The 13,576-nt window shown below is 41.7% G+C and overlaps 1 protein-coding gene across 2 annotated transcripts in view; it reads left to right on the top strand.

Moving 5' to 3' along the window:
- The first annotated feature begins 539 nt into the window (after positions 1–539).
- Positions 540–13,576, top strand: part of PAG1 (phosphoprotein membrane anchor with glycosphingolipid microdomains 1) — a 138,189-nt gene continuing 125,152 nt past the window's right edge. The window contains exon 1 of one of the 2 annotated variants that reach the window (XM_076005198.1): positions 540–1,085. The gene's annotated coding sequence lies outside the window, so the exon portion shown is untranslated. The remainder of the gene's footprint in view (positions 1,086–13,576) is intronic. The other variant, XM_076005197.1, reaches the window with a different exon arrangement.

Raw genomic sequence — 13,576 nt, forward strand, 5'->3', positions numbered from 1 at the left:
TTCCCAGGAGACTGTGTCACACATTAAAGGTTTGAGAAACACTGCTGTACCTTGCTATCTTTGGGGAAGCTTTACAACCCACTGATACCTGGACCCCACCCACAGATTGTCCTGTACTTGTTCCGAGGTGTGGCCAGGGCAAAGGGCGTTTACAGGCTTCCCAGCTGGTTTTAATGTGCAAGCGCAGTAGAGGACCATTGTACCCCAAATCACAATCCTTTTATGGTTAAGCTATCAGCTTAGTAAAATTGGCTTTTGTGGGCTCGCCTGGGACCTTAAGGACCGCTTAAACAGTCCCTTTGAAGGGACAATGGACTCCAGAGAAAAACAAGTTCAACCATAGAGCTTTAGGTTAGCAGAGCCCGAGGAGAGAGTCTTCCTGCACCCCTCCCCGAGCAAGCAGAGAGCAGCGCGAGTTTGCATCCCCCGGGTGCCCACCCCGGCCCCTCCCGGCTCTCCGGGCTCGCCCCTTCCCCGCCCCGGCTCCCCGCCCCTCCTCCCCCGTGACGTGCCGCAGCGGGCCGGGATCATGCGCACTCGCGCCCCGCGCCCCGCGCGGCTGCTCCGCCTCGGCGCCTGTCATTCTCCGCGGCTCGGCGGCGAGTGCGGACTGCGGTACCCGCCCGCTTGCTCGCCCGGCGGCGCGCCCGCGATGCGAGCGCCCGGGTGGCGGCACGCCGGGTTCTCTCGTGCCGGGTTTCTTGTTGAGCCGTGACTGCCGTGGAGCCGGAGACACGCACCCGGTGCTCGCACTCCCGGGCCGGCGGCAGCTGCAGCGCTCGGGTCCGTGCGGCGGGCTGCAGCCTCAGTTGCCGCCGCCGCCGCCGCCGCCGGGCCGTGCGCCCGGGCGAGTGCCCCGCGCCGGGCACGGCTGAGCCGAGGCGGCTGGCTGGTGCAGAGAGAGCGGCAGCGCCTCGTCCCGCACCCGCCGCTGCGGCGGGGCAGCGCGGGGCCGACGGGACTGCGCGCCGGAGTTTGCGACGCTGCCTCGGAGCGCGGTCCCCCAACAGGGCTCCCTGCCTCCTGAGTCCCAGTAAGTTGACTGGAGTTTTCTGAAGTTGGAGGGGAGGCGTGGGAAGCGAGAGGTGCGTTTTTATTATCTTTATGGTTTGGGAAGCCGGGGGTGGCACATCTCGTTAGCGGCGTTCCAGCTTGGTGGGGGAGTGCAGGGTGCGAAAAGGGGGACGGGACATGTGGACGCGGGGAGAGTCTGGAGTCCAGGACTGGCTGGCCCCAGCCTCTGACGAATGTGCCAGTTGGAAATGTGCTGGGAGAGGACAGGTGCTCTGAGGGCATTTCGCCTGCTGCTTGCTAATTGCACATTCTGAGCTCCTTGACTGTGTGTGTGCGTGCGTGTGAGTGTTCGTGTGCGCGCTGTTGTGTGTGTGTGTGTGTGGGGGGGTGTCCACCTACATCCTAAGTCCTGGGGAAGGGACTCTTCTTGGATACCCAGTACTGTGATGCATCTTTGGAAAGGGGAGCTAAGCCATTCCTTTCAGGCCTGCAGGCTTCCCGCGTTTCCCACTTTACTCTTCCCCAAGGCAGAAGTTGCCAACGTTTCCATCATTGGAGCCTAGTCCTTTAGGGAAAAAACAACTTATATATCAACCCGGTGTTTTGTGCTCTAAGGCAAATAAAATGAGAAAAACGCTCTGTGCACGTGATTTCATACACTTTAAGAATGTGGGCAAGTCTCAAGAGGAATAGGATTCAGATGATGACATTTGGGTTTCACTGATTGTCCTGCACCTCTTATGTAAGCCTCCCGGCTGGATAACTTTGTCTCTCTGCAGTGGCTGCAGCTGTGGCTCTCCATTCCATTTGTTTAAAGTCCAGCTTGAACAGTATTTAATGAAAATGCTGACATGATATAGCTGCCCGCGGTCTGAAACACAGTGCACTCTTCAAATTGGAGTGTCTTCTCCTAACAGAGAGCACGGGAGGAAGAACCCAGTGTATTTTTCAAGGCAGCTCCAGGAATTAGACACATAAATCATGTTTTAAAATAGCATGCATTGTGCAGAGAGCATGCAGAGGACCCCCTTTTGAACACATCCCCTTTGTTTTAGTAAAAGTGGAAATTGTTCATGCCAGACAATTGTTGAGTCTGAAAGTTAAGTGTACTGATGGGCTTAATTATCTTAATAAACAAAGAGCATGATTTATAGGTAGCTGCAGTGTCCTACTTTGAAGGATAGAAATCTTTAACCTTTTTTTTCTCAGCTGTCCCCTAGAGATTTCTTTTAAGCAGACCAATGGATTATCATCATTGATGTTTAATACTTGAGTTGATTAAATTTGTAAAAGGAATAGTACTTTGAAAGACCATACAGTACTGCTGTGTGGCTGTTAGACAGTGAATATTAAAAGTAAGTGGAATATTTGGAGTATTGGTATAGAAGACATTAGTTTAACAAAACAGATCACATTAAGACTGTGATCTGTTTAATTTGGACTTGAAATCATTGTTTAAACCAAAACTCAGGGATATATTTTAGTGTAAGATTTATTTAGGTAGTCTTTAGAGAAAGAAGTGCATTTATTTATGGTATTCCAGCATACAGAACAAGATGAACCAGTTATAGGCACCTTATTTAAAATGTAGGGGTTTTTTTTTTAGGAATTCTAAGAAAATACACAAAATGTTATTTCAGAAGTTGAAAAGTTATTCAAGTCAACACATTGCTGTTTTTGAGAGCAGCCTGTGCCTATCTCTGAAAGAGATTCCATGTAAGCATGGAATCTCAAACAGGTTGACCCAATAGGCACTGTTGCATCCTGGTTAGGAGGACAGGCTATGGAGCCAGGCTGCTGAGTCTGGTACCCTCTGTTTGAATCTGGGCGAGTTGCCCAAACTCTTTGCCTCCATGTTTTCATCTGTAAAATGGGGATAACAATAGTACCTATCTCACTGGATTGTGGTGAGGATTAAATGAGTTCATAGATGATGTAAAGCTATTGAGCCATTATCTAGCATATTAAGCTTGCTCTGGGTAAAATTATCATCCTTATGAAAGGAAATGTATCATTGGATACTGTGTACCTCGCTCCTGGTGGTTGCTAACAGGAGCAGTTCACATGTATAACAGGAGAGAGAACATACACATTTATTGGGCACCACCTGGTGATACAGATACCAGCTGGTATTTGACCTACTGTCTCCTTCAGTTCCTCATGGCAGTCCTTTGAGGTGGGTGGCTTCATCTCTGCTGCAGAGATGAGGAAATGGAAGCTCAGTGAGATCAAATAGTAGAAATTAGAGCTAGGGTTTTAACCCATGTCTGTCTGTGTCGAAACTGATCTTTTTGACCCTGCTGCCTTAACTTGCAGATGAAATAGGTGCCTTATTATCCTCAATTTACACATGAGGAAATCTAAGCTTAAGGATTAAAGCATGCAAAATGATTAACAGCACTCACAACATAATTCTCCGTGACTGTTAACGATTATCATCATAATTATTGTTAAATAACTTGCCAGTGGTTCCATACCTCCTAGTGTGTAGTAGAGGTGCCAGGAGGTGAAGTGAGTTTTCTCCTTCAGTTTGAGGTGAATTCTGTTGCTTTTTACTTCCCTTTTCATATATACAGAGAGTCAAAAGAGAAATATTGGTATTAATAAAATGTCAGTTTACACTGGAGGTTGGTGCCCTCAGCTTTGTTTCTTGCCTGTGCACGTAGCTGCAGCAATCCACACACTCAAGCAAACCACCACGGGCAGCAGTAATCAATCCACAAACAGCAGCATCCTGCATATGAATTCAGTCCCAGCTGGAGAACTCCCCCTGGGCAGAGACAGAGGCCTTGCCCTTTGCTTCATATTAAACTGTATGTTCAGAAATGGAAATAATTTATCCTTCCCATTTAATAAGCAGGCTTCCTTGAGGCCTTAGTCCCAGTGTCATTGGAAGCAGTTTTGGGGGGGCTGTAAGCAGTACTTCCTTAAAGGGGCTCCACAGCCTGTCAAATTTCTCACCTGAGTTCCAGAGGTTGGGAATGATCGAGAGAGGCCGTGGTACCTACCTTTGCGGCTTTCTTAAATGACCACCCAGACACTAGATACTGTTCTGGCCCTTGGTAAATCTTTACTGTCTCTTCTAGAAATTGAAATCTACTTGCTGTAGTAGACACATAGGCAACAGACTGCTCCCAGACTGATGTCGTGTTTAATGAAACCTCTTAGCTAACATATCCTGCCATTGAAAGGTACTTCAAGACAGACGTTCAAGGTTGGCTTTCTTTTTTTAAAATCAAAACTCCCTGGGAGGGAGCTTCTAGTAGTCTGCTTCAGTGTGCCTTCAGTTGCAGTGTGTCAGGAAGAGCCTCAGCCATCAGCCGAGACATCTCACATCTCTCTGAAATACCTTCTACTTCAAGTGCAGCTTTCCTTTGCAGAGAACAGATTTCCCCAATCAATACTTACATTTCAAATGTTCCTTTGCTCTGGGTTATTCTATAGTGAAAGTATCCCTTGATCACTCTTGTGACTTGAGTTAGGTCCAGGATTTATTATTAACTAATTCTTCAGAGTTTACATCTAGTTGTTTTGTTTCCTGTCTGTGTTATCCATTATCTATTTAGTGGCTTATCTGTGATGACTTTTAAGTCTCTAAATAACATTCTCCTGACATCGAGCTTTCTTTTGCTGTCAGAAGATACATGTATAAGAAATGTGACCTAATTTTAATGTGGATATAAGTGAATGAAGGTCATTTACTCTCCCCAGTCATAGGTACTATTTTTAATTCTCTTCACTTTGGGCTTGGGGAGTTGGGAGCTGATATTTCTAGAGTGCTTGTCCTATGCATCGTGAGACGTGTATTGAGGGGTTATACAACTTATAAAAGCAAGCAGTTTCCATGCAACCTGGCAGAAACAGCCCGTCAAGACTGGGCCATTGCTGAGTTCCAGGGCGTGGGGTGTGTATTAGGGGAAGACAGCTCTGAGCATGATTTATCTGACTGTATTTCTAGTCCTTGCTGGTCATCACCTCTGGGTAAGAGTTGGAATGAATAGCTAACAGGGAGCGTTTACTATCAATATGTGCATGCTATGATCTTTACGTACACTGTTTCCTTGAATCCTCACAGTGACCTTGTGTGGCCGTTGCTGTATTATCTATCCTCTTTTGCAGATGTGGCAGCTGAGGCCTAGAAAGATCAGGGCACTTGTCCGAGGTGACACTAGTGAGTTTCAGAGTAACGAGTGGAGCTCAGAGCTGTGTGATGAGGCCAGTGCTCCTTATAGAACATTCCACTACCTCTGAATTTTGAACCTTTGTGATAGTTAAACTCTATTGCATGAGTTTCTATATTGCATTATAATATAGCTGTACTGTATCATGCCTTTCAAAAGAATCCCATGCTTGGCCCCTTGGCAAAGGGACCGCAGGAAGGCGCATGCCCACAGCCACTTGCAGGAGTTGACTGCACGGGAAATATCACCTCCATATCTTTGTGGAGGGAGAGCTCAAGCTTAGTTCATGCAGTGAGCTCAAAAAAGAAAACCACATGTCCGCTTTGTGAAGTAGGAAGCACGAAGCCTTCAACTGATAGTGCAACACAGTGGAGAGGCATGTTAACTTCATCTGTGTTTGGGTTCAGTACTTGCATCATTCTCATTAGAGAAAGGAGACGTGTGGTGCCCTGAGATTTTTTTTTTTTCAATAAGTTTATTTAAATCTAAAAAAGTATTGGCAATGAACTGTTATGGGAGTACCACATTACTACAGCGGTGTCATCTGTCATTCCCATAAGACTATGGTTTTTAAAGGAAATGAATGCTTATATCAAACAAGCAAGTGTGTTGTCTTGTAGGGAGAACATTGCGTCAACACTTCCACGTCTGTGTTATAGCCTTGCTAACTCCAGTCCAAATGTAAAGAGAATGTAAAACCACCTTGTAATGTTTTCAAAACCCTTCCCCTGAGCCCTACCTCCTCTATTTTTTCTTGATTACACACTGGAGCCAATATGTGTTTAAAAAGGGATTCGTATCCCCTAGAGCTTGAAGTATAAAGAAACTATTGTTATTATGATATTTTAGTGTATCTTTCTGATGTCTCATTCACTCTTATCCTTGATGTTATAGGGCTATATTATTTTTAAATCAGAAAGTGATTAAAAACTTAGTTTAAAAAAATTCAGTTTCCTAAAAGCAGACTGTTTATTGCAGAAGTTGGAGAAATTTGGCCTTACTGGGGGCCTTTACTAAAAATACAGAGCTTTTGAGACTCTATGAACCTTATAAAGTAGGCGAGTAAAAAACAAAATCGATTGTTGGCAGTTTTGTACCTCCCTCTCCGATTTTATAGATCCCCAGCTGACCTAATCCCTTTGTACCATATCATGTATTCATTTGCAAGTGATCAGCTTTACTCGGATTTTTCTAAAAGTACCGAAAGGTGTGACTAAATCAGCATTACTGTCATCTGCCATCTTCAAGTTTGGAGAGCTCTCAGGCTGCAAGTGTAAGGTTTATTCCCTGAGGAGTGAGGGCTGATCAGGTGAGTCCTCAGGCATTTCTTCTCACTGTGCCTGTGACTCTGTCATTACTAGTAATTATTGCTTCCGTCCACTCTGGCCCTTTGCCCCTAACCATTCCATTCCTTTACCACCCCCATTATGGTAGAACATGATGAAGCCGTTGGGAAGCCTTAATGTTGAGCCAGCTCATGTTATAAGTCAGAGTCAGTAAAAACACACAACAAAATGTTTTGTTTTGTTTTTTAATTAAAAATAGCCAATGCCTAACATAGTTATATACAAAAAGACCACACCCTCTGCATTCGGCAGTTGAAAGTTACAACTAGGATGGCCTTATTAATTTTTCCCTAACACCTTCTAAGGAGAGCTGTCAGCCTCTAATTCGCACATAATCACATAGCAGCTTGGCTGTGTTTGAGTCAAATTTAGTTGGGGTGATATTTATACATTCACCAGATATATGTCAATATGATACAAGGCACATCGTAAGATGGGAAGACCTCAAACATTAAAAAAAATCCCTCTTTCTGCCCTCAGGAGTCTCAGTCTCACTGAGTTTGTGGCCAGTGCTTAAGGGATGCTGGGCTCTGTCGGGGTGCTGCCTCCAAGGGGATAGCTTCCCCTAAGGATCTATGATCTGGGTCTGGGAGAGCAGGTAAGAGGGTACCAGGAGGCTGAAGGTGGGAGTGGGCTGGGAGAAATCATTCTGAGCACAGGGAACAGAGAATATGGTGCAACAAAGGTACTCACGAGGCAGGTGTGTTGTAGGACAGCTGGTCATTCCATGTGGCTGGCACAGTCGGGGGGGAGGGGGGAGGAGGCTAGAAGTGGAGACCCAAGGCCAGAGGCACTTCAGGAAGGGTCTTGCGGGCCATATTTGGTCCTGTGGATGGATTTGAACACTTTAGGCTGTCCTTTTAGAATAATCATTCTGGGTGTTTTATAAAGAATGGATGGGATAGGGAATAGAAAAGGAAAGGCGTGTGAAAAAAGCTTTTGAATCTTAGTGTGGATTTCAGTTCTGAACTCGGACTGATAAGAGTAGAGAGACATTACCGGGAGAAGCTAGGAGGGGATGGTGACTTCAAGGATGACTCTCAGGCTTCTGGCTTTGAACAGGCAGAGGTGCTGTTGGTAATGATCGTGAATAGGGAGGATGCAGCGCAGCCGGCAAACATGACGAGTTGTGGATTTATGCAACATGAGGCACCAGAGGGACATCCAGGGCTTGAGATGCGATTAGCAGTTGTACAGCCTGTGGTTCTAGAATTTAAGACAGAGGCTGGACTGGAAACGTAGGCTTGCAAGTCCTCTGTGTATTTGAAATTGTTTCTGAGGTTGTGATTGCCCGGGAGAAGGTATGGAATAAAAAAGAGATAAAGGCCGAGGTGGCAGGCAGAAGAAAAGGAGATGGGATAGTAAGATTAAGTGAGAAAAGTTCTTGACAAGTGCTTGGACACAAAGTGGCAGAAGCCAGAGGCAAACCAGAATGAGGCGCTTGATTGAATGGGAGCTGAGTGACAGAAGAAATGAAATTGAAAGAAAATGCAGAGAGCAAAGGGACAGATCTGACTGTTAACTTGTGTCTGTCTGCACAGATAATGGTGGCTGTTTCTCATAGAGCTTTCAGTTCCTGTCCATAAACACTAAGACCTACTATGTGGAGGGTGGTGGGAGAGGGAGTAGGGGAAAGAAAGAAAATCACAAAGCATGATTCTGGATCTCAAGCAGCTTATAGAATAAATTCTTGTTTTTCTGTTTCATTCATTTTTCTCCTTTGTGGACAACAGGACACAGGCACATGGGAGTATGGGAAGAATGAAAGAAATCACTTTGTTGGTGGGTAAACTGTTTGGTTCTCGATAACAGGCGTATCTCGTTGTATCCATGAATGAGCACACTGAAAAGGAGAGTGATAAATGACACATTATTTGACAGTTTACAGAAACTACACTTTTGTCATGGCCATAGCATCTTTGGAGGGGTTGGACCTTCGAATCAACCCTTTTAGTTATTAATGAGACTTTTGGCTCACTGGATTATTTGAGGTATGCCAAGTACCGTATCCTATCATTTTCACCCGTCTTATAAAAATAGGCCTTGTTATGTTATAGACAAACTGAAATATTTGGAGATGATGAGAATAATTACCATGTGTTTTAGTTAATACTGGACATTTCAGTCCTCAAACGTTTTATACTTTAATTTTGACCTAAACGCAGAATTACTCCCATTGTAGAGATGAGGAAACTGAGGTACAGGGTTCAGATGACTGGGTAGAGATAACACGACTAGAAAGCGGTAGAGCTCCCAGGACCCAAAATGAGGCAGTCAGACTTCAAATTCTGGGTTCATACCACTCTTATCTGTTGCTCGTGTTTTTGTGAATAGCTAATAAAGAAAAATTAAGGGGTGGAATGTTTAAGAGATTTTTTTTTTATTAGTTTGCTCAAAGCACCAGCAATAGAAGCTGTTGGCTACAATTTCTATATTTGATGGGTCCAGGTTATTTATGCAAATATATGTGATTAAGTTAGACTGGAGAAAAATCTGTTTTTTCACATGTTCAATGAACATCTTTCATTATCTGAACAACACTTAGCTGAGTATAAAATGCAAGCTTCAGTATTTTAAATTGTAGTTAAACTTGCTATTTATGATATAATGAAAATTTATTTTTCAGCAGTTGCAATGGCTGTTGAATGTAAGAAGTATTCTATGTGTGCATGTGCATCTATGTAAAATAAAAATCAGCCAAATCGTGAACTATTGGTTTTCCTTTTATAATCTTGAATTCTCCAAATACATTAAATGATATAGCTTGCTTTGTCTTGCCAAAGCAGCTATTCATGTTACCCCTTTAATGCCAAAGTGTTAAAGCTTTTGTCTTTTTTGTAAGCAGTGTAAAATGACACAGGATAAATCTAAAGAATTTATTTTACTTTTACAACTTGTATTTTGACTCCTGACATTTCTATTACCTAATTTTGCTACTATTAAAGTTGATATTAGCTATTAATATATAGTAATGTTAGAATCATGAAATGTACATGGAATGTAATAGCTGTTAGAAAGTTTATGATGCTGCATTTGTTTTTATTTCACACACACAAAAAAGTCTAGGAAGCTTCCTAAATGGCAATTTCCAGATGAAAGCAATTTCTAGCAAGTAGCAAAATGCTGGTGCCAATGCTTATCCCTAAATCTCAATTTCAAGCTTCATGGTGCCAATTTTACATTTTAGCTTCAGTAGGAAAAGTTGAATCCAAAAGGGCTTACACATTTATGACATTTGGTGGATAGCTCTTTTGTTATTGGTGCTGATTCTTAAAAATAACAATACATTTATACATTTTAAAAACTTTTATAAAATGTTAAGCAACTATTTTAGTTCTGCTAATTATCACTACACATGGTGTATTGTAGTAGCCTTAGTTCATTGTAGTTGAGAAATTACAATATAAGCATATGAAAATTTAAATAACAATATAAAGTAATATGGCATTTTATGTATGATTTTATTGCACTTTATTATAATAGGTGAGGAAACTCAAATGAAGTAAAATGAAGATTAATTTGGCCATTTCATGTTTCATGTGTCCCAATTTCATCGAAATGCAAATATGATAATGCAGAATACTAGAGTTAGTATTCTGTTCAGGTGATTTGACACTACTGTATTTATTACTCACTACTGAGATGAACACTTAAGCTGCATTTCCTACCAATCTTTCCATGAGTTTATATTTTATTATTATGTACTAGGAGTTCATTTTCTAAAAAGTCAGTAAATTTTCTTTATCTCTTTTTTCTTATTCCTGTTGAATTTTATTCAGACATTTTTATGTTAGTGTATACTTGACATGTTAGAACATGTCTAAATTAGTAATCTAATTTGAATAGCATAATTATGTGTACAGTTGGAGCTTGATTGAATAGAGTGCTTTTGCATATTGTGTATGTTCTTTCTCTTAGTGGATTTAGGAATTACATACTTAGTAGTTCAGAGTCCTAAACCTGTTTATGTTTACCAGTAGGCTCACAGAGCAAAATATAAATATTTTTGCAAACAGAATTGGAAAAGATATGCTTGTTTTGCAACTGTGAGAAATTGAGACATAACTATCTACTGTAGCTTTTTCTTAGATACATAAGAAATATAGAAGTGGTTGAAAACTAGAATGATGTCATTTGTAGTGTCTTAATTGTTCATGCTGAGGTTGGAAGCATACTTCTTTGTTTTACTAAATAAAAAATAAAGATGCTTTGAAGTAAAGTATTATGAATCCTGATAAATGTTTGCACATATTTAGATAGTGTTAAGAATGTTTTTCCTTTGCCTTAGTATACTGTGGTCACTTTGCCCAAAATGAACGTTTTGAAATTTAACATTAACATGAAATGTTCAATATCTCCAAAGTAGAATAGATACTAAAAAGTTTGAAGTCTGAGTATAAAGATACAATATGAATAATAGCTTTTCAGGCTTTATGCTTAACAGGGTGGCTAAATACTGTGGTGGTTGAACAAAATAAAATAAAACACAGATGTATTAAACTTACACTTAATTTAATGGTTTCTACCATTGCAGTTCTAAACCTTTCCAACTGGTTGAGTTATTTGCTAATAGTGGCATGTCAGGACCTGAATTATTACAGATCTTTCCTTCCAATAAATATTCAGTAGCATTTTCAAAATTGTCCTCATAGATACAATTCATGATAAACAGCTCAGTGCTGGCAATGAGCATGCTTCTTTCAAACTGTTTTATAGCCACAGGCCACTTGGCATTTGGACTCTTCTCTTATGTATTTGCACAGCTCCACATATCCTGAAAACTGTCAGCCTTTCATTAGAATAAGCCTTTTGCGTCTCCCCAGTTACATGGAGAATGGAAAGAATTTCTCTCCTTTTCTTCCTCTCCAAAGTATGACAGGATCTGTGGTCAGAGAATCATCATTTGCTACTCACATGCCTTTTCTTTCTTGATGTTCTCACTAGCTTCAGAAGTGATAGCATGAAAGGCATTGTCGAAATGTGGCCACTTCAGTTTGGTTTGATCTGTCTTAAACCCTTTCCATCTAGAGCTGTGGTTCTCCATCCCTGAGAGGGCATTTGGCAATGTCTGAAGACGTTTTTTGGTTGTCACAGCTGGAGAGGGGGTGCCATTGGCATCTAGTGGGTAGGAGCTGTGGATTCTGTTTTACATTCTGCAATGCACAGAACGGCCCTCCCCGGGGAAGAGTTTTCTGTCTCAAAATGTCTGTAGTACTGAGGATGAGGACATTTATTGAACACCTATTAGGTTCTGAAAATACAATGAAGACTACGACATAGTTCCTGACATTAGGAATTTACACACTCTTTGCAAGACTGACTACTAAGTAAAATTTAGTGTAATTAGAGGCATGCGTGGTATGTTAAAATAAAAATCATTTAGATTTCATTTGCTAAATGTAAGGGAATATCAGGAGGGGATCATGTTCTCTGTCTAGATGTAACATCAGTCATTTGTAGATGCAATTTCTCATTTTCCCTTGATAATCAGGAATAGGTTCCATTTATTGTTCTCCTCTCTTCTCATCTCAACTGGTATTGATTTGAAATGTCAGGCAAAAAGGGGAGGTGTTGACATAAAAAGTATTACTTTAAGAATTTGGTAAATTAGTTTTTTAACATCTTCATTGAGGTATAATTTACATGCCGTAAAAAGTCTCCTATTTTAACTGTACAATTCACTGATTTTTTTTTTATTTTAGTAAACCTACATAACTAGGGAACTATCACCACAGTTGAGTTTTAGGATTTAGGTCTATCACCCCAAAAAGATCTTGTTGACAGTCAATCCTCATTCCCACTGCCAGCCCCAGGCAACCACAGATCTTTCCATTGCTTTCTCTTTCCTCTCTCACTTTCTGTCTCTATACATTTGCCTTTTAGTAAATCTCTGGACATTTCATTTGGGGTATTAGTTTCAACCATTAAAATTATGGTAGTTTGGTATCTTCTTTTTCAAGATCAGCATCACCTTTGTATTTTTATGTTGCCCATACCATACACATGCTACGGCACAGGCTTGGGTACACTTAGTTATCAGACGTCTCAGACTAATAAAATGAAAAAGGCAGCAAAGGAGAAGATGAGTGTGTGTGTGTGTGTGTGTGTGTGTGTGTGTGTGTGTGTGTGTGTGTGTGTGTGTAATGCAGCATGTGCTACATTAAAGAGTGGATAGAGTCCCTGCTTTCCAGCTGTGCCCTGCTTTGTCCCTGGGTCAGTGGTCACCCCCCATCCCCCAGTACTACACTACTACCTACACTTGTGAATCTACTAAAATAATGTCATAGAAATCATTGAAAAGCTGAGGTCAGGCAAATACCTGCATGATGTGGAGAAACTACAAAAGGATTAAATCTGGAGAACTCGCCTGTCTGGGAGTTGGATACAGGTCAACCATCCCTTAACCAGACGCTTTGGGGCCAGATGTCTTTTAGAATTCAGCTTTTAGAGAGGCGATTCAGTTTGTATACTGTATGTTAATGTAATATCCTCATGGGAGCCAGGAAATACACAGTAATTTCTGCAGCAAAGTACATGAAGGTTCACCTTTAGTTGGATAAAAAAAAGACTAAAATAACCTCATATTAATTCAGGTCAGTTTTTGGAGTAAGTTCATTTGGTACCAAAATAACAAAGAAACTGTCTTCAGAAATGTTTGCTTTTCAAAATTGTAGATAAAGGTTTGCAAGACTGTCCCAGTATAACCCAGGAAATTTCATTTCAAATAATTATTCTGTCCTCTTTCCAGCTCTCCACCCTCCCTTCCCATTGCCGTGTACACACCTCATATAACTTAGCCATGGATGTTCTTTTCCCACAAGACTTGACAAAATGCCAGATTAGCCATTCAGTTTTGGTGGATGAAGGCCAGGTATAGATGTGTTATGGCCAGCCAGATTTGTGGGTTGTGGTTTTACCTCCCTGCTATCGGCCTGGGTTGTAGCCAAGTTCATCTGCTTTAGAATAAGATAGTTCTGTTGGGCCAAAAAGATGTCCATGGAGAAAAATCCAAAGGTAGCAATGGCAGCTTTTGTC

Source organism: Microcebus murinus, chromosome 7 (assembly GCF_040939455.1).
Source record: "Microcebus murinus isolate Inina chromosome 7, M.murinus_Inina_mat1.0, whole genome shotgun sequence".
NCBI classification, from domain to species: Eukaryota; Metazoa; Chordata; class Mammalia; order Primates; family Cheirogaleidae; genus Microcebus; species Microcebus murinus.